The following is a 27,768-nucleotide window of genomic DNA, read 5'->3' as shown; positions in this document are numbered from 1 at the left end:
CAACGCTCACTGTTCATCCAGAGAGGCAGCATTGATCGGCTTCAGTTAGCTGCAGTAGCGAAGGAATCGCTCGATCGGGTTCAGTAACGCGTAGCCTGCAGTGCAATCGCTCGAGTTCAGTTAGATCCCAATGCCTCGATCGAGTTCAGTTAGAGCCAACGCCTCGCACACATGCGCATACGTGTACGAGAGAAACGCGCATCGCTCGGCCCCCGACCGCCCACCGTAACCGGGAACTCCCTGAAATTTTCCTCGCCCTCGCTTCTACCACGGTTTTTTCCGTCATGGATGACCCAAAGAATGTCATGCAGCTGCGTCTCCGGCCCGCCCAGGACGAAAAGCCCATTTTCTGTCATGATTTTTTGTCTTAGAAGTAGGAGCCCACCACATCTATGATGATACCAGGTTTTGTAACAACTATCGTCATAGAAGTGTCATATGTATGCCAGAAAAAAGTTTCGTTCGGCCCAAAATGTCACGGATGTGTCTTTTTTGTAGTGTTGCCTCATATGCTTCATCTTTTTAATGTCTTTCGTGAAGATGATGAAAAGGAAAATTTGCTCAAGTGCTAGAAGAAGAAATCTATAAAATGTTTGGCACTAAAGTTTTGAATGATGAGCATGATTGCAATGTTGTTAGTGTGAATTCCTTGAATATCCATGATGCTAATGATATGCAAAGCCACAAACTTGGGGATGCTATGTTTGATAAAGATGATATTTTTAGTCCCCCAAGTTTTGATGAGAAAATTTATTATGATGAAAGCATGCCTCCTATCTATGATGATTATTGTGATGACATGTATGCTATAAATAATAATGATAACCATGAATCTTTTCATCTTGATTTTAATTTTCAATTGGATTATGCCTCACATGATGGTTATTTTGTTGAGTTTGCTCCCACTACTATTCATGAGAAGAAATTTGCTTATATGGAGAGTAATAAAATTTCTATGCTTGTGGATCATGAAAAGAATGCTTTAGGTGATGGTTATATTGTTGAATAAATTCATTATGCTACTGAAAATTATTATGAGGGAGGAATATATACTTGTAAGAATTGCAATAATATCAAGTTTCCTCTCTATGTGTTGAAAATCTTGAAGCTATGCTTGTTTTGCTTTCCTATGCTAGTTGATTCTCGTTCCCATAAGTTGTTTGCTCAAAAAATCCCTATGCATAGGAAGTGGGTTAGGCTTAAATGTGCTAGTTATATGCTTCATGATGCTCTCTTTATATTTTAATTCTTATCTTTTATACGAGCATCATTGTCATCATCATGCCTAGCTAAAAAGGCATTAAAGAAAAGTGCTTGTTGGGAGACAACCCAACATTTACCCTTACTGTTTTTGTGTGTCCACATGATTAATCTACTGTGGTAATCATGTTTTATAGCTTTCGTTTCAATAAAGTGACAAGTAAGACCTTTAGGGTAGCTTACGGTGATAGTTGTGTTGATCCTGCTGAAAATCAGAAACTTTTGCACTCAGTAAATTAGTTTTGATAATTCACAGGAACGTGATTTTGATCTGATTATTTTTTCTTTGGATTGGTACACAAATTTCTAAGGTTTTCCTAATTTTTTAGGATTTTTGGAGTTACAGAAGTATTCGAGAGTTACAGATTACTACAGACTGTTCTGTTTTTGACAGATTCTGTTTTCTATGTGTTGTTTGCTTATTTTTGATGAATCTATGAGTAGTATCGGAGGGTACGAACCATAGAGAAGTTGTAATACAGTATATGTTACACCAATATGAATTTAGAATGAGTTCACAACAGTACCAAAAGTGGTGATTTATTTTCTTATACTAACGGAGCTTACGAGTTTCCTGTTGAGTTTTGTGTTGTGAAGTTTTCAAGTTTTGGGTAAAGATTCGATGGACTATGGAATAAGGAGTGGCAAGAGCCTAAGCTTGGGGATGCCCAAGGCACCCCAAGGTAATATTCAAGGACAACCAAGAGCCTAAGCTTGGGGATGCCCTGGATGGCATCCCCTCTTTCGTCTTTGTTCATCGGTAACTTTACTTGGAGCTATATTTGTATTCACCACGTGATATGTGTTTTGCTTGGAGTGTCATTTTGTTTTATTTTGTTTTGATTGTTGTTTGAATAATATCCCAAGATCTGAAATTCTTAAATGTTAGAGAGTCTTCACATAGTTACATAATTATTCGACTACTCATTGATCTTCACTTATATCTTTTGGAGTAGTTTGTCATTTGCTCTAGTGCTTCACTTATATTATTTTGAGAGTCTTTTAGAACAGCATGGTAATGTGCTTAGGTTATGAATTTAGTCCTAATATGATAGGCATCCAAGAGGGATATAATAAAAACTTTCATATAAAGTGCATTGAATACTATGAGAAGTTTGATTCTTTATGATAGTTTTGAGATATGAAGATGGTGATATTAGAGTCGTGCTAGTGGAGTAATTGTGAATTTGAGAGATACTTGTGTTAAAGTTTGTGATTCCCGTAGCATGCACGTATGGTGAAATGTTATGTGATGAAGTTGGAGCATGCATTATTTATTGATTGTCTTCCTTATGAGTGGAGGTCGGGATCGCGCGATGGTTAACTCCTACCAACCCTTCCCCTAGGAGCATGCGCGTAGTACTTTGTTTCAATGACTAATAGATTTTTGCAATAATTATGTGAGTTCTTTATGACTAATGTTGAGTCCATGGATTATACGCACTCTCACCCTTCCACCATTGCTAGCCTATCTAGTATCGCGTAACTTTCGCCAGTACTATACACCCACCATATACCTTCCTCAAAACAACCACCATACCTACCTATTATGGCATTTCCATAGCCATTCCGAGATATATTGCCATGCAACTTTCCACCATTGCGTTTATTATGACACGCCCCATCATTGTCATATTGCTTTGCATGATCATGTAGTTGACACCGTATTTGTGGCAAAGCCACCTTTCATAATTCTTTCATACATGTCACTCTTGATTCATTGCACATCCCGGTACACCGCCGGAGGCATTCATATAGAGTCATATTTTATTCTAAGTATCGAGTTGTAATTTTTGAGTTGTAAGTAAATAAAAGTGTGATGATCTTCATTATTAGAGCATTGTCCCAGCGAGGAAAGTATGATGGAGACTATGATTCCCCCACAAGTCGGGATGGGACTCCGGACGAAAAATAAAAAAAAGAGGCCAAAAAAAGAGAAGGCCCAAAAAAAAACAATTAGAGAAAAAGAGAGAAGGGGCAATGCTACTATCCTTTTACCACACTCGTGCTTCAAAGTAGCACCATGATCTTCATGATAGGGAGTCTCCTATGTTGTCACTTTCATATACTAGTGGGAATATTTCATTACAGAACTTGGCTTGTGTATTCCAATGATGAGCTTCCTCAAATTTCCCTAGGTCTTCATGATCAAGCGAATTGGATGCACACCCACTTAGTTTCTTTTTGAGCTTTCATACACTTATAGCTCTAGTGCATCCGTTGCATGGCAATCCCTACTCACTCACATTGATATCTATTGATGGGCATCTCCATAGCCTATTAATACGCCTAGTTGATGTGAGACTATCTTCCTCCTTTTTGTCTTCTCCACAACCACCATATTCTATTCCACCTATAGTGCTATGTCCATGGCTCACGCTCATGTATTGCGTGAAAGTTGAAAAAGTTTGAGAATACTAAAGTATGAAACAATTGCTTGGCTGAAACCGGGGTTGTGCATGATTTAAATATTTTGTGTGATGAAGATAGAGCATAGCCAGACTATATGATTTTGTAGGGATAGCTTTCTTTGGCCATGTTATTTTGAGAAGACATAATTGCTTTGTTAGTATGCTTGAAGTATTATTGTTTTTATGTCAATATTAAACTTTTGTTTTGAATCTTATGGATCTGAATATTCTTGCCACAATAGAGAAGATTACATTTATAAATATGTTAGGTAGCATTCCACATCAAAAATTCTATTTTTGTCATTTACCTACTCGAGGATGAGCAAGAATTAAGCTTGGGGATGCTTGATACGTCTCCAATGTATCTATAATTTTTGATTGTTCCATGCTATTATATTATCCATCTTGGATGTTTTATATGCATTTATATGCTATTTTATATGATTTTTGGGACTAACCTATTAACCTAGAGCCCAGTGCCAGTTTCTGTTTTCCCCTTGTTTTTGAGTTTTACAGAAAAGGAATACCAAACGGAGTCCAATTGACCTGCCAATTTTTGTGGATTTTTTATGGACCAAAAGAAGCCCCCGAAGTCCCGGGCCATCCACGAGGGTGGAGGGCGCACCCTACCCCCCTGGGCGCGCCCCCTATCTCGTGGATGAATCGGAGAGCCCCTTGACGTGGGACCGACGCCAAAAATTCCTATAAATACAGAAACCCCCGAAAAGAAACCTAGATCGGGAGTTCCGCCGCCGCAAGCCTCTGTAGCCACCAAAAACAAATCGGGACCCTGTTCCGGCACCCTGCCGGAGGGAGGGAATCATCACCGGTGGCTATCTTCATCCCGGCACTCTCCATGACGAGGAGGGAGTAGTTCACCCTCGGGGCTGAGGGTATGTACCAGTAGCTATGTGTTTGATCTCTCTCTCTCTCTCTCTTGTGTTCTTGATTTGGCAAGATCTTGATGTACCGCGAACTTTGCTATTATAGTTGGATCTTATGATGTTTCTCCCCCTCTAGTCTCTTGTAATGGATTGAGTTTTCCCTTTGAAGTTATCTTATCAGATCGAGTCTTTAAGGATTTGAGAACACTTGATGTATGTCTTGCATGTGCTTATCTGTGGTGACAATGGGATATCACGTGATCTACTAGATGTATGTTTTGGTGATCAACTTGCGGGTTCAGTGACCTTGTGAACTTATGCATAAGGGTTGGCACATGTTTTCGTCTTGACTCTCCGGTAGAAACTTTTGGGCACTCTTTGAAGTTCTTTGTGTTGGTTTGAATAGATGAATCTGAGATTGTGTGATGCATATCGTATAATCATACCCACGGATACTTGAGGTGACATTGGAGTATCTAGGTGACATTAGGGTTTTGGTTGATGTGTGTCTTAAGGTGTTATTCTAGTACGAACTCTAGGATAAATCGAACGGAAAGAATAGCTTCGTGTTATTTTACTACGGACTCTTGAATAGATCGATCAGAAAGGATAACTTTGAGGTGGTTTCATACCCTACAATAATCTCTTCGTTTGTTCTCCGCTATTAGTGACTTTGGAGTGACTCTTTGTTGCACGTTGAGGGATAATTATATGACCCAATTATGTTATTATTGTTGAGAGAACTTGCACTAGTGAAAGTATGAACCCTAGGCCTTGTTTCCTACCATTGCAATACCGTTTACGCTCACTTTTATCACTTTTTACCTTGCTGTTTTTATAATTTCAGATTACGAAAACCTATATCTACCATCCATATTGCACTTGTATCACCATTTCTTCGCCGAACTAGTGCACCTATACAATTTACCATTGTATTGGGTGTGCTGGGGACATAAGAGACACTTTATTATTTGGTTGCAGGGTTGTTTGAGAGAGACCATCTTCATCCTACGCCTCCCATGGATTGATAAACCTTAGGTCATCCACTTGAGGGACATTTACTACTGTCCTATGAACCTCTGCACTTGGAGGCCCAACAACGTCTATAAGAAGAAGGTTGTGTAGTAGACATCAGGCGCGCTTATTGATGGCCGCTTTTAGCTCATCATCCTTAGCGGCGGCCATCTTCTCGTGCTCCTCCTTGAGACGAAGGAACTCCACCTGGTGGGCCTCCATCGTCTTGGTGGCCTCTATCTTCAGGCGCTCCACCTCGGCCTAGAGCTGGCTCTTGTCGCCGACTAGCTGGTCATGCTGCTGGCCGGCTTCCGCGAGCGCCTGCTGAGCCTCCGCAACCTTGTCGGCTTCCGCCTTCAGCTGCCCTACCTCGGCCTGGAGATGGCCGGCATCAGTGACCGCCTGATCGCGCTGCTGGCCGGCTTTGGCTAGCCAGGTTTGTAGGTCCAGCACCTGGGCCACGGCGGCTGCGTGACAAAGATTCAGAGTCAAGACGACAGAAGAAAAGACAGAACACTTTAAGATTTGACCCAACTACTGCGTAGTTGGCCCGAATCTCAGGGGCTACACCCAGTGGGTGTGCACGCCCCCACTAAGAGCATGCAAGATGTACCTTCGGAGAGGCGGAGCGCTTCCTCCTTGGCGGCAAGATGCGCAATGGCTTGCTGATGCTTCTCTAGAAGCCGGTTGTATATTCCGAGTCGGAGGGCGTCTAGGTGCTGCAGAAAAGCAAGGATCAACACAAGTCACTTCTTAAGATTCGACCCAACTACTACGTAGTTGGCCCGAACCTTAGGGGCTACATCCAGTGGGTGCGCTGGCGCGCCCCCACTAGCCGGCTGCAGAGAAAAAACCAGAGGAAGAAGGCTCACGATCACGGAGCACTCCAGCTCTCGCACCCGCTCCAGCTCAGTGTGCGCGAAGGCCTGAACCCGGTATGTGCACCCACAGAGATGCCGGCATGGCGTCCATCAACGCCTCCTCCTACGTCAGCGGCCCGAAGACGGCTCGGCTGAACCCGGCCCGAACCTACTGTGACCCAGCGGCAGGACAACCACCCGATGCCACTTACGACTGCCTGATCACCAAGGCATGCTTGCCGCCTGCCGTCTCCTCTACAGCCGGCCTCGACTCCGGCGCGCCGGCCGGTGTCCCCTCCGATGCTTCGACTGGCGTCGCCCGTGGTGCCTAGTCCGGCATCCCCTGCGGCATTCCGTCTGGCGTCGCCTACAGCGCCCTTTCCGGCGCGCTCCCTCCTCCAACCTCCACCCGCTCGACCACGTCGTTTCGGGGTGGGGTGTCATTGTCAATCTCCACGACCTCCTAGTCGTCCACCGTCACCTCCTCCCGGTCGTCCGGGTCGAGCCCCTCCGCCGCCGGCGGCACGACGACCATTTCCGCCGGCCCCATGCCCGTCGGCATCTCCGTCCATGCCGGCTCCGAGCGGTCCTCCACCTTGCCTCTGCGGCCCTGACCCAGGCCTGGGCCGAGGCCGCCGCCAGGTCCTCTTCGGCCTTGTTCCGGGCCTGCCAGATGCAATGCTTTGTATTCGTCGGGTCCAGACCGAGGTGCTCCTTGAGCGAACCATTGGGCAGGTCGATGACGCTGCTCCGGGTTTTCCGGAATGAGAAGTTGCCCCCGGATGCGGCGCCCGTCGCCGCCAGTGCCAGGTCCAGCGGCGTCCTAGCTCACACAAGGAAAGCGTAAGAAAAGAACGACTTGGCAACATAACAAAGTCAACAAGGAAACATACCCGATGGCCGTCGGGATGGCCTGTCTCAAAGGCACCGCCGGGATGGTGCGACGCCTCTTCTTGGTGGCTGGCTTGTCGCCCGCGGCCGGGCCCTCCACCATGTGCTTCATGGCCGGCTTCGGCGTCACGTCCTCCTTCTCGTGCGGCCTCGCGCTGGATGACCCGGCATCGGCCGTCCTCTTCGACCGCCTTGGGGTGTCGATGCTGTCGTCCCCTCCCCTCGGCGGTGCTGCACCACCAGCATGCATCAGGATCTCCATGCTGTCGTCCAACCAATCTCTCAAGAGATTTGGGTGCAGAGACTTACCCGTGGGGCGCACCTCGTTGGCTTCAGCACCGGCCGAATCCGGGTTCTCCGTGAAAGATTCCGCCCCCTTCGAGCGGGCCTGCTTGATGGCTAGTACCTACGTCCTCATCCCATCACGCGTCTGCCGGATTGCGTTCAGCAGCACCTCCCGTGTCGCATCAGGGCAAAGGAGGAGCTGTGACATTGCGAAAAAGGGGGACCAAGGACTCACCGCAGGCGCCGGGTGCTCGTTGTTATAGGGCGCCTTGCCGAAGTGCCAGTCAGGGGCCAACCCGGCCTTGGAGATGGCGTTCACCCAGTCGGCCACCTGCTTCGGCGGCAGCCTCCCGGATGATATCCGAGTGGGTTCCCGACGGTCGCCCATCTGGCCAATGATGTGCACCTGGCATTGCAGTGGCAGCACCCGACGCACGGTAAAGGCGGTGACAAGATCCGTCCCCTTGAGCCCTTCCCGGGCCGTCCTCTCCTGGATCTGGTCGCACAAGTTCTGCACCCCCTGCGGCAGGTTCTTGGGCGTGTGGCCCCAGTTCTTCTTGGCGAGCGGCTGCTCACTGAAGAACGGGGGCAAGTTGATGGCGTCGGTGTTCGCGCCAATGTTGCGCACATAGAAGAAGGTATTCTCCCACTTCTTGGCAGAATCCTCGATGGGCATCTTGGGGAATATCCCGCCCAGCCGAATCAAAATGACGGCGGCCCTGCAGTCGGACATGGCACCGGCCTCCGGCCCCTGTTGCTTGAGGAAGAAGAGCCGGCTCCTGAACTCCATGTCTGGCTCCACCCCCAAGTAGCCCTCGTAGAGGGTGACGAAACTCGAGAGCTACAACACAGTGTTCGCACCAAGATGGTGCGGCTGCAGCCGGAAGAAGGTGAGGAAGGCGCGGAGAAAGTCGCTCGCAGGGAGGCTGATTCCACTCTTGAAATGGCTGTAGAAGACCATGCGCTCGCCGTTCTGCGACGATGGCTGCACCTCCTCTTCGGGTGCACGTGCCGCGACATCCGCCTTCGACGGCAGTAGCTGGGTCTCGCGGAGACGCTGGATGTTAGCGTTGGTGATGATGGATCCCTCCCTTGATCCCTTCGGCGGTGCCACCTGTGGTGTTCGGTGAGGGTGCAAGGCGCGGAGAAGAGAGGAGGCTAGCGTGGCCGATAGACGGTTCGGGCGGCGCCTGGTGCTCTGGTGGACGGCGAGCTCAGGAGACTGGGCGGAGAGAAGATGGATGGAGCAAGGGGTGCATGCGTGAGCATTTTCGCCGCCCCTCCCTTCGTTTTTATAACCATAGTCGAACATGGGAAAGTGGGATTGGTTGCGCCCACTGAGGGAGTCCCGGACTAGGGGGTGTCCGGATTGCCGAACTATCATCATCGGCCAGACTCCAAGACTATGAAGATACAAGATTGATGACTTCGTCCCGTGTCCGGATGGGACTTTCGTTGGCGTGGAAGGCAAGCTTGGCGATACGGATAGGTAGATCTCCTACCATTGTAATCGACTTTGTGTAACCCTAGCCCTCTTCGGTGTCTATATAAACCGGATGGCTTTAGTCCATAGGACGAACAACAATCATACCATAGGCTAGCTTCTAGGGTTTAGCCTCCTTGATCTCGTGGTAGATCCACTCTTGTAACACACATCATCAATATTAATCAAGCAGGACGTAGGGTTTTACCTCCATCAAGAGGGCCCGAACCTGGGTAAAACATCGTGTCCCTTGTCTCCTGTTACCATGCACCTAGACGCACAGTTTGGGACCCCCTACCCGAGATCTGCCGGTTTTGACACCGACATTGGTGCTTTCATTGAGAGTTCCTCTGTGCCGTCACCATCAGGAAGGATGCCTTTTCCCGTCTTTAAAGATGGCACCATCGTCAAGGGAGCTTTGGCCGCCGGCCAGACTATCCAGCTAGGTGGTTTCCTTATGACCGCCTGTTCGGCCACCGCTCCGACAATGACCTCTCAGGTCATTAAAAGTGATCTTCACGTCAGCTCGGAATTCACCGAGCAGCTAGATCCGATTGAGCTCTCCTCCGTAACCAAGCTCTTGGATTGCATCGCCGCCCTGGGAGTCACTACCGACTACGATCAGATTGGGCTTAAAACCGATCTGAGAGAAATTAACTCTCCCCAGGTTACCCACCACGTTGTTGTGGTAGAGGAACAATGCGGCGACTCTTCTTCTATGTTAAAAACCAACTATGTCCGGATTCCCGATCCCTCCATGCTGGATTCCCGCAGAGGGACGGACGCCAATCAAATACTGAACCTAAAGTCAGGCATCAGACCTGATTTGTTGGAAAGCATCCAACAAACCAAGCTTCCAAATCCGTAAGCTTCTTGGCCTTTGAGCCTCAGATCGGGCGGGGTTCCGAACTTAATTCCACCCGCCCACCCAAACATAAGCGATCTATCTCAAATACGGCAAGAGCCCGATGAAACAGTACATCATTACTGGGCCAGATTCCTCCTGGTTATGAACAGGAGAAAGGACTGCCGTGAAGAAAGCGTGATTTCAATTTTCTGCAACAATTGCACGGAGAAGGGAATCATAAACGCCATCAATCGTCGCGAAGTTACACGCTTCGCCGACCTAGCGACCATTGTACAAAAATACTGCGCGATGGAGAGTGCCTGGAAAACCGAAACTAGGTTTTGGGACAATCCGGCCCTGAATACAACCCCAGTCCGAAATAAAAGGGTGCGTCATACTCAAGCACCTGGGTTAAAAACCAAAAAGCAAAACCCCCTAAAGGGTACGGAACCGTACTGGAGGGATGGCTCAACGGACCCTGCAAAATCCATAGTACGGAGGGCTCCACTCCAACACATAGCCTTCGAGCATGTTGGATATTACGGCAGGTGGCCAAAAGTGGCGAAGGCTTTTTAGCCCCGGGCAACCAGCCCATCAGTACCAGTACGGTATTAACAGTCTTTGAGACTTTCGCATCAAATAACATGCGGAAACGAACAATCCGCAGCCTCGCCGAAGTCTACCAAGTAGCAACAACAAATCCATGGAGTGACACGGCTATCACCTTCAATGCCAGCGACGAACCCGAACAGCTAGAGCACCAGCCGCTTTGGTCCTCAGTCCGATAGTGGACGGCTTTCGTCTTACCAAGGTACTCATGGATGGTGGCAGCGGATTAAACCTCATCTACGAAGAAACCCTTCAAAAAATGGAAATTGACTGGAGCCGCATTGAGCGAAGCAGCACAACCTTCAGGGGAATAATCCCTAGTCGAGAAGTACGCTGCACAGGAAAAATCACACTAGATGTAGTGTTCGGCTCGCCGGACAATTACAGGTCCGAAGAGGTCACGTTCCAAGTGGCCCCATTCGGCAGCGGATATCACGCCTTGTTAGGGCGAGAGGCATTCACAATCTTCCAAGCTATACCCCATTACGGGTACATGAGGCTCAAAATGCCCGGACGCAATTGAATAATCACTCTCGCCAGTGATCCAGATACAGCACTCCGCGCTGAAAATAAGACAGCCGCACTAGCCCTAGAGGCATTATCCGAAGCCCTAGCGGCAGAGAAACTAACTGCGCTGCGCTCCACGATGGATAGGGACGATGTGATACTTGATAAGAGGTCCAAGTCCACCTCTTTTAAACCAGCAGACGAAATAGTCAAATTTCAGGTCCATCCAACGGACCCCACAAAGACGGCCTCCATTGGGGCACAATTAAATCCTGATGTAGAAGCCGCACTACGAGAATTCCTTCGGGAAAATTGGGACATTTTTGCCTCGCACCCTTTAGACATGCCAGGAATCCCACGCAGGCTGGCAGAGCACAGCCTAAATATCCTAAAAGGATTCAAGCCAGTCAAACAAGCTCTTCGGTGATTTTCCGAACCCAAAAGACAGGCAATGGGAGAGGAGCTAGCCAAACTCTTAGAAGCCGGATTCATCAGAGATATAAAACATCCGGACTGGCTAGCCAACCTAGTAATGGTACCAAAAAAGGACAAATCCTGGTGCCTCTGCGTCGATTTCAAAGACCTTAACAAGGCCTGTCCAAAGGACCCTTTCCCTCTCCCTCGCATCGACCAAATCATCGATGCTACCGTAGGGCACGATTCATTGTGCTTCCTCGACGCATATTCCGGATACCATCAAATCAAGATGGCAGAAAAAGACCAGGCCGCAACGGCATTCATTACTCCATATGGGCCATTCTGCTGCAACACAATGCCCTTCGGACTCAAAAACGCCGACGCAACATATCAGCGCATGATTCAGACATGTCTGGCTACCCAGATAGGCAAAACTGTAGAGGCATACGTAGACGATGTGGTCATCAAGACCAAACACGTCAAAACTCTAGAAGACGACTTGAGGGTGACATTCGATAACCTCCGAGCATATGACATTAAGCTCAACCCGGAAAAATGTGTCTTCGGAGTACCAGCCGGAAAGCTTTTGGGCTTCATTGTATCCGGTAGAGGAATTGAAGCAAACCCAGCCAAGATCCGAGCTCTGTCACAATTGGATATCCCAAAAGACCTCAAGCAAATACAAAAACTAACTGGATGCGTAGCGGCTCTAAGCCGCTTCATCTCCCGTTTGGGAGAAAAGGCTCTGCCCCTCTATCGCCTCCTCCGGTGCATCGAACATTCGAATGGACGGATGCTGCCACGGCTGGACTCGAAGAAATCAAGGCCATTCTGGCAACAAATCCGGTCCTGGCCGCGCCCAACCTGGGCGAACCTATGTTGTTATATATCGCAACAACACATCAAGTTGTCAGCGCAGTACTCGTCGAACAAGAAACAGAAGGGCACAGATTCCCTCTTCAAAAACCAGTGTACTACGTATCCACTGTCTTAACTCCATGAAAGTCCCGGTACGCACATTATCAAAAGATAGCGTATGCGGTGTTCATGGCACCCCAGAAGCTGCGACACTACTTTCAAGAGTGTTCCATAATGGTGGCCTCCAAAGTACCTCTCAACGATAGTATAAACAATCGCGACGCAACGGGCAGGATTGCAAAATGGGCCATTGAGCTCTTACCATTTGACATAACCTACAAACCACGGCGAGCTATAAAGTCGCAAGTTCTGGCTGACTTCGTCGCCAAATGGACCGAAGCCGAACTCCCTAAAGAGTACGGCGCATACTCCAATTGGATCATGCATTTCGACGAATCCAAAATGTTGGCTGGATTGGGGGCTGGCGTTGTCTTGACGTCCCCAACCGGAGACACAGTCCAATACGTACTTCAAATAATGTACATGGACTCCAACAACGCAGCCGAATACGAGGCCCTTCTACATGGCCTCCGGATGGCAATCTCCATGGGCATTCAACGCCTAGAGGTGCACGGGGATTCAAACCTCGCAATATCCCAAGTAAATGGAGACTTTGACGCCAAAGATCCGAAAACGGCGGCCTACCGCAACGCCGTCCTAAAAATGTCAGCTCGGTTCGAAGAACTCGAATTCCACCATGTAGCCCGGGATAATAACCAGGCAGTAGACGTGTTGGCACGCATCGGCGCAAAAAGCGACGCCGTCCCTCCGAACATCTTCCTAGAACGGCTCTTTAAGCCATCCGTATTATGGGAAGAGGAGTCCGGAAATAACAATCCGGAACCAGCTGCATCACCTAACTCAGACAATTCTGACACAATCGGCGGCTCAGCCAATGAAATAACACCTTCAGCCCACGAAATAATGGCAGTAATTGCCCCGTGGACGGAACCATTCCTAGCCTAAATCAGGCAGGAACTTCCCGAAGACCAAAATGAGGCCCGCTGCATAGTTCGTTGATCTAAAGCCTACAAGGTCCATGAGGGAGAACTTTATAAGAAAAGCACAACCGAAGTCCTTCAAAGGTGTATCTCCGAAGAGGAAGGGCGAAATCTCCTGGCTGAAATTCACGCCGGACTCGGCGGGCACCACGCTGCAGACCGGGCCCTTGTAGGCAAGGCCTTCCGTACAAGATTCTATTGGCCGACAGCCCGGGCAGATGCTCAGGACTTAGTCCAACGATGCGTCGGTTGCCAGCTCTTTGCTAATCAGAGCCACATGCCACCCACCACCCTCAAAACTATACCCATTACCTGGCCGTTCGCGGTCTGGGGGCTTGACATGGTTGGACCCCTTAAAGGGGGAACCCACAAGCACAAATACTTATTGGTCATGGTGGACAAATTCACCAAATGGATAGAGGCCAAGCCGGTTAAAACGGCAGAATCCGGACCTGTGATAGACTTCATATCAGGGGTAGTACACCGTTTTGGCGTCCCCCACAGCATCATCACTGATAACGGCACGAATTTCACGGCCGACGAGGTTAAACTCTGGTGCAAAAACATGGGCATCAAGCTCGACTACGCTTCAGTCTATCACCCCAAAACTAACGGTTAAGTCGAGTGAGCAAATGGTCTAATCATGAGCGGCGTCAAACCCAGACTAGTGCGGTCCCTCAAGGAATCTAACACGCATTGGGTAGAGGAGCTCGACTCCATACTCTGGGGGCTGCGGACCATGCCAAACCGCACTACCGGATTCACACTATTTTTTATGGTGTACGGCGCAGAGGCAGTTCTGCCCTGCGATATAATTCATGACTCACCTGGCGTGCGCATGTACGAAGAAAGAGAAGCCGAGTTGGATCGGCAGGACAGTTTGGGCGCCTTAGAGGAGGAGCGGGACGTGGCAAAAGCTCGTTCCGCATTCTATCAGCAGCAGGCTCGAAGATATCAAAGCAGAGAAGTACGAGCCAAAACTTACAATGTTGGCGAACTCGTTCTACGCATGCCGGACAAGAAAAAGGACAAACTTAAGCCCAAGTGGGAAGGTCCCTTCATCATCGACCAAGTCCTGACCGGCGGAGCATACCGTCTACGTAACGCATCTGACACCGACTCGAGCCGAACCCATGGAATGCAGCCCGTCTCCGAAGAATCTACGCCTAACGCCGGACTCAGAGTTCGTCTCACTCCTCCGTCCACCTTTTTAAATTTTCACTGTCTCTTGTCCCCCTCCTTCTTCCCAATTTTTTTTCAATACCTTTGATAGGATGATTTGCGCATTGTTCGCACACACTTGATGTGCTCCTAGCACTCATTATACCTGGGGGCTTCTTTAACAGAAGCTTATTTATACGGGCTTCATGCCCAACACATGTGTCATACTTCCGCATGTACCTTTTATTCACCATTATATGCATCGATATGACTTAAGTTTTGGCCAAGCTGGGTTGCCTGGCTCCTGTGCTTACCCCTATGTTCCCGATTGTTCGGCTAGGAGGTAAAGGGAGCACCTCTGCGATTGTTACTGCCGGGTCAGCCGGATGTGTACCTCAGACTGGGTGAAGCCGAAAGCTAGCGTTCTTAAGAGAATATTCGGTCAGTGACTTGAAAGATGATTTATTACTTACTTATTTATCTGCCCCCAGATGCTTTTTCTGCTATTTTCGCAGTCCGGACATGCACTTTAGGGCATGCCTCCCAGGGAAAGGAACCCTTAACGGAACTATTCTCCCTGTAAGATGTTTCTTACTAACCATGTAATATAACATAGCTAGTTGGGCACTTGTCTGATAAAGCAATTATGACCCCGACGCCTTGTCTCCATGCACGCCCCGGTTCTTTTATAACCGTAAGGGTATTCGGACACACTCCGGACTGTTGGGTCCCGAGGTTGAAGCGAAAAGGTCCGCAAAGACAAACGATCTACAATCCGGCTAGAAGGCATTCTATATGTCATTTTAAAATTACATCGTCAAACTGACTGATTGTACTCCTCTTCAATCCCATCTAATAGGCTGTTTAATTTACAGTCCTGTTGGGAATATTTCGCGACCAGCTCTACTTGGCCGTACATCAAGCTCACAGGGATCTCCTTCCCATCAGGCCCCACAGGTCCGACCTCGGCCATGTGGTTTGGGTCAGCCTTCGGGTACCGCGTCTTCACCATGGCCCAGGCCTCCCTGGCGCCTTGACGGCAGGCTGATATCTTCCACAGACGGAGATGTCGCCGTACTCCCTGAAGCTTCTCAGCAAGCCCTCCAAGGCCCTCAGGTAGGGAGACGGAAGGCCATAAGGCCTGAACGACGCCACTTATCGCCTGCCGAACACGTTCGAACAGTTGCACCAGCTTGGGGAGTTGGTCACCCGTTGAACCGGGCATTTCCTCCGCAGGGCGACCTATGAGCACACCTAAAGACACTTTTCTGTCAATCGACTTCCTCGCCGAATTCTTCTTTTCAAAGGAATTTGCTCAAGCACTTACTATAAATGCCGTGATGAAGCCGCTGATTCTCCTTCACGGAGCCAGACAGCTGGGCCTGAACATCTTTCAGCTCTTCTCCTAGCTGGGTGTGGGCATCTTGGAGCTTGTTCCTCTCCTGCTGCACCTTCATAAGCACCCTCTCGCCGGCCTTCAGCTGACGCAGTAGCTGTTGCTTGTCCGGATCTAGTCCGGCGCCCTCTGCAATATTATTGTCAGATTTACGCACACGCCGCACTTTGTTAACTACTTATCTTTTCGAAGTATGTATTACCAGCGGGGGTCTCTGTGGCTCCCCCTGTGGCGGCCAGTGTGGCCTCAAGTTGGGCCTTGCACTCTTGAAGCTCCTGGGACAGGTGGGTATTCTTCTCCGTAAGATCCTGCATAATAAATGATCCTTAAATCAGTTATTTTAACTATTTTAAGTCTCGGGGGCTACTGGCATATATAACTATTAAAATTACTTACCCGTATGTCCTTCACATACTGCTCCGTGGCTATGGTTAAACCATCTTGAGCGGCACGGAGGTGCGCGTCTCCCGCATCAAAGGCATTCAACGCCTCCGGGGAGAAACACGCGTCACGAAGAACTGTCCGGCGACGCCTGTGATCCATGGCGCTCTCCACCTCAGACGGGGTGGCGGACAGCCTGTCAGCATGCTCCGTCGGAGGAGCATCCGACTCATGCCTGGTATTCGCCTCCCCTTCCGGACCACGTGTTGGAGCATGGCTGGTGGAGGCTTGATTGGCAACCTCGTCGGACACTGTCCGTCGAGCGCTCTTTCTCCTGGAAAAGTTATGAGCATTAATATACCTCCTAGGGACCCTTCCCTTAAAAACAGCGGTGCGCCGTACTGTTGCGACGACGTTTTGGTTCGCATCGCACTCCTCTTCCGCCTGCTGGGCCGAACTGACCCTTGCTGGTCAGCCGCCGCGGGTTCGGCTTCCCGCCTTAAAGGCACCTCCTACGATGCACCATCAGTATAGGATGGTCAGAATTGAGCATGGATCAAATGATGGTGTCAAGACCTTGGTCGTAGTCACCTGGGAGGCCGGAAACAAACCGGGGTAGTCAGCCGTAATGGCGACTAGAGCATTGTCCATGCTAAGTTGGTGGAACACCCCGTCAATCAGCTCCACCTTTATGTCCGGATCCTCTTCGGAGGCCGGATCAAGGGATCGTTCCGGATCCTCGCGCTGTGGTGCTAGGCTTTGTATGCCCTCCATGTCCCGGCGCAGCTCCTGCATCGAAATCATAAAGTAAAATACTTGACTTTGGAAGTATGGATCGGGTAGATAAACGTCCGCTTACCCAGCTCCGAGGGTTATTCATGGAGAATCCATTCAATGGACTCGTGCGGAGGAAGTCCTCCTCCTCCCCCTTGTACAAGCCGGACAGGATCATTACCAGATCGGCTGCCGAGCCCGGCCCTTTGCGGCCATGACGGGTGGCGTCATCTTCCCCGTTGAAATCCCACATAGGGTGGCCCCTATATTGGAGCGGCTGCACCCCTCGCATAATGCATGTGGCCATGATTCCAATCATGGTCAATCCGGAGTGGGCCAGTAACCTAATCCGGCCCATCAGATAATGGACGCTCCCATCGTCCTCCCGTTGAGGGCTCCGCAGGCGCCAACTCAGGCGTTTCTTCAAGGGAGCATTGCTGAACTCCGGGAGGCCGATCCGAACTGGATCCAGCAGAGGGGCGTCCTCCATGTAGAACCATTCCGAAGGCCAGTCTTCGGACGCCTTCTTCGGGGTGTCGGATAGATATCCGGTCCCGGCGATGCGCCATATTTCGGCTCCGCCCACTTGATATACCGACCCCTCGTGAGAACGGGGGACGAGGCAAAACAATCTCTTCCACAGTGCAAAATGGGGCTCGATGCCCAAGAATAGCTCGCAAAGAGCTACAAAGCCCGCGATGTGCAAAATGGAGGCAGGTGTGAGGTGGTGAAGCTGGAGTCCGTAGAACTCCAGGAGCCCCTGGAGAAACGGGTGTATGGGAAATCCGAGTCCCCTTATTAGATAAGGGATGAAGCATACCCGCTCTCCTTTGGAAGGGTTGGGGACGCTCTCCGCCTTCTTTCCACCCCTGAAGGTGGCCAATCCGGCTCGAACCGGAACCATGAAGGCTGGGGGAAGATATCCCTCGGTTTGGAGGGCCACTAGCTCGCTGTGTGGAACTGAGCATCTCCCCCAATCTCCTGGCTTAGGGCTGGGAGCGCGAGAGGAGGAGCCGCGTCGACTATCCATGATAGAATGGATTTTTGTCAGAAGCGCTTCGATGAGTACTTGCGGAAGGAGGATGGTGTGAGTTGGATCTAGATCCTCGCCTCTCTTATAGGCGGCTCGTTCACACGGCTAGGGGGTAAAATGTAAAAATACCCTAGCTTTTCGCATTCATACGACACGTGGAAGAAGGCCATTATTGGGCGTAGAAGCCAAGGAGCGCAACATTTATAAGGAAGCCAGACACTATTCAGCAGGAACATGAAGTTTGAAGGAGAACCCGCCTTGCAACGCCGAAGACAATATATGCGCCGGACTCATCGTCGCTGAAGCCTGGTTCGGGGGCTACTGAGGGAGTCCCGGACTAGGGGGTGTCCGGATAGCCGAACTATCATCATCGGCCGGACTCCAAGACTATGAAGATACAAGATTGATGACTTCGTCCCATGTCCGGATGGGACTTTCCTTGGCGTTGAAGGCAAGCTTGGCGATACGGATATGTAGATCTCCTACCATTGTAACCGACTTTGTGTAACCCTAGCCTTCTCGGTGTCTATATAAACCGTATGGCTTTAGTCCATAGGACGAACAACAATCATACCATAGGCTAGCTTCTAGGGTTTAGCCTCCTTAATCTCGTGGTAGATCCACTCTTGTAACACACATCATCAATATTAATCAAGCAGGACATAGGGTTTTACCTCCATCAAGAGGGCCCGAACCTGGGTAAAACATCGTGTCCCTTGTCTCCTGTTACCATCCGCCTAGACGCACATTTCGGGACCCCCTACCCGAGATCCGCCGGTTTTGACACCGACACCCACTTTTCCACTTCCCCGCATTGTGTGGGCACGATTACCCCATGAATTAATTAACTGCGTCGAGAAGTGCAACCATCCACAGCGGCCACAATAAATCCCCGCGCGGGGGCCAAGGGCGTGGCATGGCGGGCCCCAACCCAATGTTGCGTCCCGTCATGTGTGTGGCCTGTCAGGGCCTCTTCAACTACTGTTTGCCATGTGGCGCTCGCGCAGGGCCGGGGGAGGCGCGTCCCTTCCCCTTCAAGATTCGGCGGACTCCTCGGTTTCCCACCCATGCTAGGATGCTGCAATCCGGCTTCCGGAAGCCGGCACATAATGTGTGTTGCCATACCCGGCGGTCGCAAGCCTCACCTACATCAGCCGCCTTCTCAGGGGGTGAAACTGCGAAGGTCACCCTGCTTGAAGCCAGCGAGCCTTCACAGCTTTGAGGACTACTGTCGGGGGGATGAACCCCGGGCAGGTAACGGAACCTGAATCCCTTTTCAAAAACATCGGGGCCAGCAACACCAGTTAATCCGGCTTGCCCTTGGCCGGATTCCCAGCGCAGCCCGGCCAAGTCCCGCAACATCGGTTAAGCCCACTAGCACATGCTGGCCGGTCCTAGCAAGTCAAGCCTTCATGACAAGCACGAGCATAATACGTCCCTCAACCCGGCAGCGGGTCATCTCCCGTATCATCCAAGGCATACAACGGAACAAGTCCCCATGAAGGGATGAGCAAGGCAACAGTGGCCCACCTACCCCACTGACCGGCGTGAGCATGGGAATAGTGGCCCACCTACCCCGTTGACCAGGGCGGGCATGGCTACAGTGCATCCCCGTCCCGCTGACGCAAGCCGATGGCGACTAGGCGACGCGCCACTTTATTCAAGCCGGCTCAACCACTCCGTGATGCACGACAAGATGGGGAGCAGTGCCCTCTGGCGCACGGGGCCCGCACCTGGAGAAGCAGGCGTACCTCGGTACCCGGCATGCCCCAGCTCCGGCTTCCCAGACGCTGACATCCCGGCTCCATGACCATGTAACTTTACCATTGTAACCCTGGGGGGTTGACCTATAAACCCCCAGGAGGCCTCCATGCATGAGAGAGGACACACAATCAGATCATCAGTAGAACACACACACAAGGAGAAGGAGCAACCTATGCTCTGGCATGTCTTCCTTCATCCCCAAAACAACTCTAGGAGCAAGCTTGTATCATCCACACATAAACCACACTCGGCAGGACTAGGGGTTTTATCTCTCCGGAGAGCCCTGAACCTGGGTATGTCTTGCGTCCCTCGCTTGCTCATGCCAAACTCACCTCTGGAGCCCACCGGTGCCCTCGAGCCTATCCCTCTCTCTATCCATCCCTTGGCATCTGCCGTGCGCCCACCTCGACAGTTCGCGCCCACCGTGTGGCAGCTCGTGGTTTCGGCCGGAGACATGTTCCAGACAGGGCCCTTCATCCACTTCAGTGAGCACATCGCGCACTGCATGTTCCCCGCGCCCGGAATCTATGCTTGAGATATGATTATACTTGTTGATCTAGGATGAAGGCTCCACACCTTCCGTTTTCATGCAAATTTAATGATAATGAAACCTTAGCTTCTTATGCTAATGGTAGATATGATTACTATGATGTGGAACGAATAGAAGAATTTGTTGCTTTTAAGGGTGCTTATAAAATTGAATCTATGTTTGAAAAGTATGAAGATTATGATGATGCTGTTTACAGACCAGAAAATTTTGCTATGCTTAAATATTCCTATGAGAATTATGAATATAATACCGATATTAACGAGTTTATTGAGAAAGTCTATGTTGTCCAAGAAGAGACTAATATTTTGCAGGAAGTTATGGAAGAAGAAATAGATGAAATTGTGAGCTCATTGGATGAAAAAGATGATGAGGAGAGCGAAGAACAAAAGGAGGAAAAGCGGATTAGCTACCCGTGCCCACCCACATACATTGTTTAATTTACCTTCGTGCTTACCGAAGGATGATTGCTATGAAAACTGCTATGATCCCATTGATTCTTTTGAAATATCCCTTTTTGATGAACTTGATGCTTGCTATGCTTGTGGCCATGATGCCAATTTGAATTATGCTTATGGAGATGAACTTGCTATAGTTCCTTGTGTTAAGAATGGAATTGTTGCTATTGCACCAACATATGATAGTCCTATTATTTGTTTGAATTCTCCCAACTACATTATATCGAAGAAGTTTGCTCTTATTATGGATTATATCGATGGGTTGCGTTCTACCATTACACATGATGATTTTGATGAATATAATATGCATGTGCTTACTGCTCCTACTTGTAATTATTATGAGAGATGAACTACATCTTCGCCTCTCTATGTTTCCAACACAATGAAATTGTAAGAAACTGCTTATGCTATGTATTGACCTTTACTTGATGTGCATGAATTGTTCTTTTATGACATTGCCGATGCATAGGAAGAGAGTTAGACTTCGTCATTATATGATATATGTTGCTTTGTGCTCACTACTAAATTATAAATTATTGTTAATTAAAAATGGCTTTGATATACCTTGGGATCCGGGTGGATCAAATACTTGAGCACTTTATGCCTACTTAATGGCTTTAAAGAAAGCGCTGCCCGGGAGATAACCCGTAAGTTTTAGAGAGTCATTATATTCTGTCGTGCGCTTTTATAAAGTTTTAAAACAAAAAAATATAGAGGGGAACTTAAAAACTTTATAAAAAGCAAAGTGAAAGTGAGAAAGACAAGCACCGTTGAAGTGGGGGACGTCCTTGAACTTTGTTCATGCCCATGGAAACTTTGTGAATCTTGATTACAGAAACTTTTCAACAAAAATAATTATCCCCTTGTACAAATCCATTGTATTATAAAAATAATTTGCCTTTAGGATGATTAGGTTGCTTGTTGGTATGTGCGGTGCAAAAACGAAAACTTTGCCTCTAGTGCGTGAATTTACATGTTTTTACCGGAATGCCAAAAGTTCCTGAATTTTTTACATAGTACTGAGTACTGCTATGCAAAATGTTTATTTTGTCCTAATTTTTCAAAAAAATTGGAGTTACAGAAGTATGGACAAAGTTCAGATTGCTATAGACTCTTTTGTTTTTGATAGATTCTGTTTTCGATGCATTGTTTTGCTTGTTTTGGAACTATGGACTTTATCGGTGGTATTGAAAGTCCGTTATATCGACTAGAGCGGGTGAATAGGTGATTTTTACAAATTCGTCACTGAGGAAATTCAAAGTGAGGAATTTCCTAAGCAACGGACTACTAGCAGCAGAGTAAGTAATCACATACATGCATAACAAAGCAGTAGCATAGTCATGATGATGAAATAAAACATACAGAGCACAGGTAGCGTGAAAAACAGGATAAGCAGGCTGAAGACAAAGTGACTGAAGAATTAGGATTGAGGAAATTGAGCAAGTCTTTAGTCAAAATCTTCAAACAGTAACTATCAAGTTCATCAACACATGAATAAGGAAATGAAAGGGTTGAGGAAATAGAACCAGTAGCTTGGTGAAGACGATGATTTGGTAGACTAGTTCCAACTGCTGTGACAATTGTATGTCTTCTTGGAGTGGCTAGGTATTTAAACCTAAGGACACACAGTCCTCACTGTATTCTCCTCGAGCTGAAATCACATAGACCTCGCCCAATCACTCGTGGTAAGTCTTCAGGTGACTTCCAAACCTTCACAGACTCGGTCATTCGGCGATCCACAATTCCTCTTGGACGCTCTAGACCATGACACATAACCATATGGAGGATGCACAGTCCTCAAAGGTAACAAGCATTGGTTCCACATAGGAACAATCTCTTCAGTGATGCTGAATCACTTTTGTAAGGGCATATTTATCCCCAAGATGTTTTGGTGATTGATGACAATGCTTTTGCGGACTAATCGTGTGCATTGAGTTCTTTCAGATATTCATCCTTGACACGAGACGATTACCTCCCCTCGGTGTTTTATTCAAGACGATGTAGCTCCTTCGTTTCTCTGTTGGTGGACTAGTTTCGTAGGAGTCACCGTACTATCAAGAGGGGATCCGCTTTGGTAAGGCTAGGGTGGAATGAACACGTACACGTCCTTATCACACCCGATGTTTCTTTCCGCTTCATTGGAGCTGCCTTTCCTATCCAAGCCTACCCCATCCTGTCCGAGCGGTAGTACTACGGTCCTCAGCGGTAGTACCACTGAAGCTCATCAAGCGGTAGTACCGCTCCCCGAGCGGTAGTACCGCTCCCCGAGCGGTAGTACTGCTTGTGGTCTTCGGCCGTAGTACCGCGGTGGTTCCGGGCTACTACCGCCTCCACTCAAGACCGATGTTTTTCGTGTCGGGTTTTACGGTACTAGTAGCGGCAGTAGTGGCGGTAGTACCGCTCCAAGCGGTAGTACCGCCCGTACTCCCGCGGTAGTACTGCTCTGGGGCCAGGACCCTACCTTCCTCGTCAGCGCGACAGTACCGCTGGGAGGGAGCGGTAGTACCGCTCTTCAGCGGTAGTACCGCCCTGCCCAAGCGGTAGTACCGCTCTGTGCGTGGCTGTTCAGTGTGGTAATGGTTGGATTGTTTCCCCCACTATATAAAGGTGTCTTCTTCCCCAAAGTTGACCTACCTCTTTCCCCCCAAAGCTCCATTGTTGCTCCAAGCTCCATTTTCGCCCGATCTCTTTCCCTAGCCAATCAAACTTGTTGATTTGCTCGGGATTGGTTGAGAAGGCCTCGATCTACACTTCCACCAAGAGAAATTTGATTCCCTCTCTTATCCCTAGCGGATCTTGTTACTCTTAGGTGTTTGAGCACCCTAGATGGTTGAGGTCACCTCGAAGCCATACTCCATTGTGGTGAAGCTTCGTGGTGTTGTTGGGAGCCTCCAATTGTTGTGGAGATTGCCCCAACCTTGTTTGTAAAGGTTCGGTCGCCGCCTTCAAGGGAATAAATAGTGGAATCACGACATCTCGCATTGTGTGAGGGCATGAGGAGAATACGGTGGCCCTAGTGGCTTCTTGGGGAGCATTGTGCCTTCACACCGCTCTAACGGAGACGTACTTCCCCTTAAAAGGAAGGAACTTCGGTAACACAACCTCGTCTCCACCGGCTCCACTCGTGGTTATTTTGTGCCTTTACTTCTGCAAGCCTACTTGTGTTGTATCCCTTGCTTGCGTATGTGCTAGTTGTTATTGCATCATATAGGTTGCTCACATAGTTGCATATCTAGACAACCTATTTTGTTGCAGACTTTAAATTGGTAAAGAAAAGCTTAAAAATTGTTAGTTGCCGATTCACCCCCCTCTAGTCAACCATATCGATCCTTTCAATTGGTATCAGAGCCTCGTCTCTTTATTAAGGACTTTGCCGTCCGAAGAGTATGGTTGACACCACAGACGGTGCGGAGGAGCACTCCGGTGTGAATCCCGTCTTGTCTACGGCTGATGGGGAACCTCGGTCTCTCGTGAAGAATTCAGTGTGGCTCTAGACACATTGAAAGACTCCATGACGACTAAGGTTGAAAGCATGCTTACTAAATTTCTTGAAGGGCTTAAACTGTCCACCTCGCCGATGAAAGTGGGTGATCCCACTAACAAGGTGACGGATGCTACCCCGACAAGGGGGAAGCTAACAGTGAAAAGAGTCCTTCTACTATTGGTAGAAATGGCACCAGCATCTTTGCCCATGTGGAACCCCCAATTTATGGAGGACCGATTCCCTCTACTCATTTGAATCATGCCGGTCCTCCTCCTAAGTATGAGAAAAATGAAGATTTTGATTCTTGGGTTTATCGCTTCAAGCGTCATTTAAAACATGTGAATACTAACCTTTGGAGAATCATTGAAGAAGGTTTCTATCCTCATGACCCAAGCAACTTCACCCCTCGAGAAGCCGTGGATAATCAATTCAATGAGAGTGCTCTCTTCATCATCCAAGATGCAATCCTTCCCGAAGATCTCCCTCATCTTCGACCTCATACCGTGGCTAAAGACGCATGGAAATGTGTTGTGTCTCTCTATCGAGGAAGTGCTAGCATTCAACGCTCCAACTATGAAGTGGTGCAAGATGAAGCCGATGAGTTTGCAATGAAATAAGATGAAGAACCTCATGAGCTCTTTCAAAGAGTGACCAAACTCGCGGTCTCACTCCGAGATCATGGAAGCAAGGACACGAATGACAATTGGATCAAGCGCAAGTTCCTCAAGGCCATGATGCCCTACAACAAGGCCATGTCCTCCATCATCCGTCAAAGACCGGACTTCCACTCCATGACCTCAAGTGAAGTGTTGGATGAGTTCGTTGCAATGAGCATCTTGGACAAGACTGCCGATAATGCGGTGCTCCGTTCTCAAAGGGCAAAGAAACCCAACCTTGCTTTGAAGGCCAAGGTTATTATGGAAGAAGATGAAGAAGTGGAAGATGAGGAGAGCAACCCTGAAGACACCAAATATGATTATCATGAGCACATGGCCCTTGCTTCAAGACAATTTTGGAGCAAGAAGAATACAAGACCCAACTTCAACAAGAACAACTCAAGTGGCGTCAAGGGCAAGCAACGAGTTAGAACTTGCTTCAACTATGGCAATGTGAGCCATTTCGTTGCGGATTGTCCTTACGAGAAGCGGGAAGACAATGGTTGCAAGTTCATCCGAAAAGACAAAGCCAAGTCCTTCCCCAACAAGAACAACTTCGCGAAGAAGACTCCCACTCGTGGGTTGGTGGTTCAAGAAGAATACCAAGAGGATGACGATGACGATGAAAATGGAGAAGCAATGGACATGGCGTCCGTTTCTACTACTGCCGAGGGTGTCTCTCTTTGATTCACCCAACGAGAACATCACCACCAAGTGCCTCATGGCTAAAGCTTCAAACAAGGTAACCCCCAACATGAAAACCACCATCATTACTAATCCCTCCTTGGAGGATTGCATTGATGAACATGATGGGTCTAATGAGGAAGTGAATGAATTTGAGTCTTTTATGAGTAAGCTCAAGGGTAAGTCCAAGAAGCATTTTGTTGCTCTCTTGGAAAACTTGGTGAGGCCAATGACATGATCGAGGCTCACGAAGAAACCATCTCTAAGATGGAAGGTCACAATCGTGATTATGACGATGAGATATCGGATCTCTCTAATGCTCTTGAGGAAGAGCGTGTGCATCGTTTGACTTTTGAGGAGTCACACAATGATGACCATGCTAAGTTAAAGAAAGATCTTGATCATGCTCTTGTCGTGTCTCGTGTGCTAACTTCCGAGAAGGCTAAACTTGGGGTTGATCATGCTAGACTCAAAGAGGAGTTTGAGATACTTGACAAGGCCCACAAGGTCTTGAAGGGTGCTCACGCTAACCTCAAGGAGTCTCATGCTCAACTCCAAGTTAAGCTAACCAAGGAAAAGGCCACCTTCCCTCATATGGTATTAATTGATAATGCATGTGCTACTAACCCGTGTTGTGAGCATCTGCACCTTGTGGAGGAGAATGCCAAGTTAAAGGATCAACTTGAGAAAGGGCTTGTGACTTGCATTCAAGGTGAGAAGAACCTCAACGACCTTTTGAGCAATCAAAATGAAGTTGTGGCCAAGAAGGGAATTGGGTTTGCACCCAAGTCCAAGAGTAAGAAGAAGAACGACAAGACCAAACGTCCCCCTCCTCTCAAGCAAAATTTTGTGAAAGAAGGAGAGGGTGCTCCTAAGGAGAAGAAGGAAAAAGTGAAGGGAGTTGATTTCCAAAAGGGCAAAAGCATTTCCTCCAACAAAGCCGGCGACTTTAACCCGTCATATGTGTTGTGCCGTGCTAGTGATGGACATGTTTATGCTAAATTTGTTGGTTCTCCTTATGAGCACATTGAATGGTCTATTTGGGTTCCTAAGACCCTTGTTAGTAACATCAAATGACCCATTACTAAATGAGTACCTAAAACCAAGCATTGATCTCTTGTAGGTGTTTGCTTCCGGTGGGGGATCATGGTTTCTTGATAGTGGAGCAACAAATCATATGACCGGAAGCAAGGACTTGGTGGTGGACATGCAAAAGATTCCATATATGCCCACCAATGTTGAGTGGGGTGATGCCTCACATTCTAAGGTATTGGGTCTTGGCAAGGTTGTCATTTCTCATGATCTAACGATCGAGAAAGTCATGCTTGTTGAGTCCCTTGCATACAATTTGCTTTCCGTTCGTCAACTTGCACTCATGGGTTTTGCTACTTTCTTTGACATTGATACCGTGGCCCTCTTGTGGAGCAAGACTCTTAAAGTATCCTTTGTTGGGCATGTCGAGAACGGTCTCTATGTGATTAACTTTTCGGAGCGACCCACTAAGACCGCGACATGCCTAATGGCTAAAGTTGACGTGGGATGGCTTTGGCATCGCCGTTTAGCCCACGTCAATATGAGATCTTTGCAAAGTCTTCTCAAGGGGGACCATGTCCGTGGACTAACAAATGTTAGTTTTGCCAAAGATCGTGCTTGCAGTGCTTGTATTGAAGGAAAGCTCCATGAGAAGGCTCACCCTCCCACGACCATCATCTACTCGAAGAGACCCTTGGAGCTCCTTCATATGGATCTCTTTGGGCCTCCATCTTTTGATAGTCTTGGAGGTAGAAAGTATTGCTTGGTGATTCTGGATGATTACTCAAGATACACTTGGGTATACTTCTTCAAGAGGAAGAGTGAGATTCAACAAACCGTCATGGACTTTGCAAATGAAGCTCAACGTCAACATAATGCAAAGATCCTGACAATCATAAGTGACAACGGCACCGAGTTCAAGAACTACACCTTAGATGAGTTTCTTAGTGATGAGGGGATCAAGCATCAATATGCTGCTCCATACACCCCTCAATAAAATGGTGTTGCGGA

The sequence above is a fragment of the Triticum dicoccoides genome, chromosome 4B, assembly GCF_002162155.2.
Source record: "Triticum dicoccoides isolate Atlit2015 ecotype Zavitan chromosome 4B, WEW_v2.0, whole genome shotgun sequence".
Lineage (NCBI taxonomy): Eukaryota > Viridiplantae > Streptophyta > Magnoliopsida > Poales > Poaceae > Triticum > Triticum dicoccoides.
Note: the sequence above shows the minus strand (reverse complement) of the source record.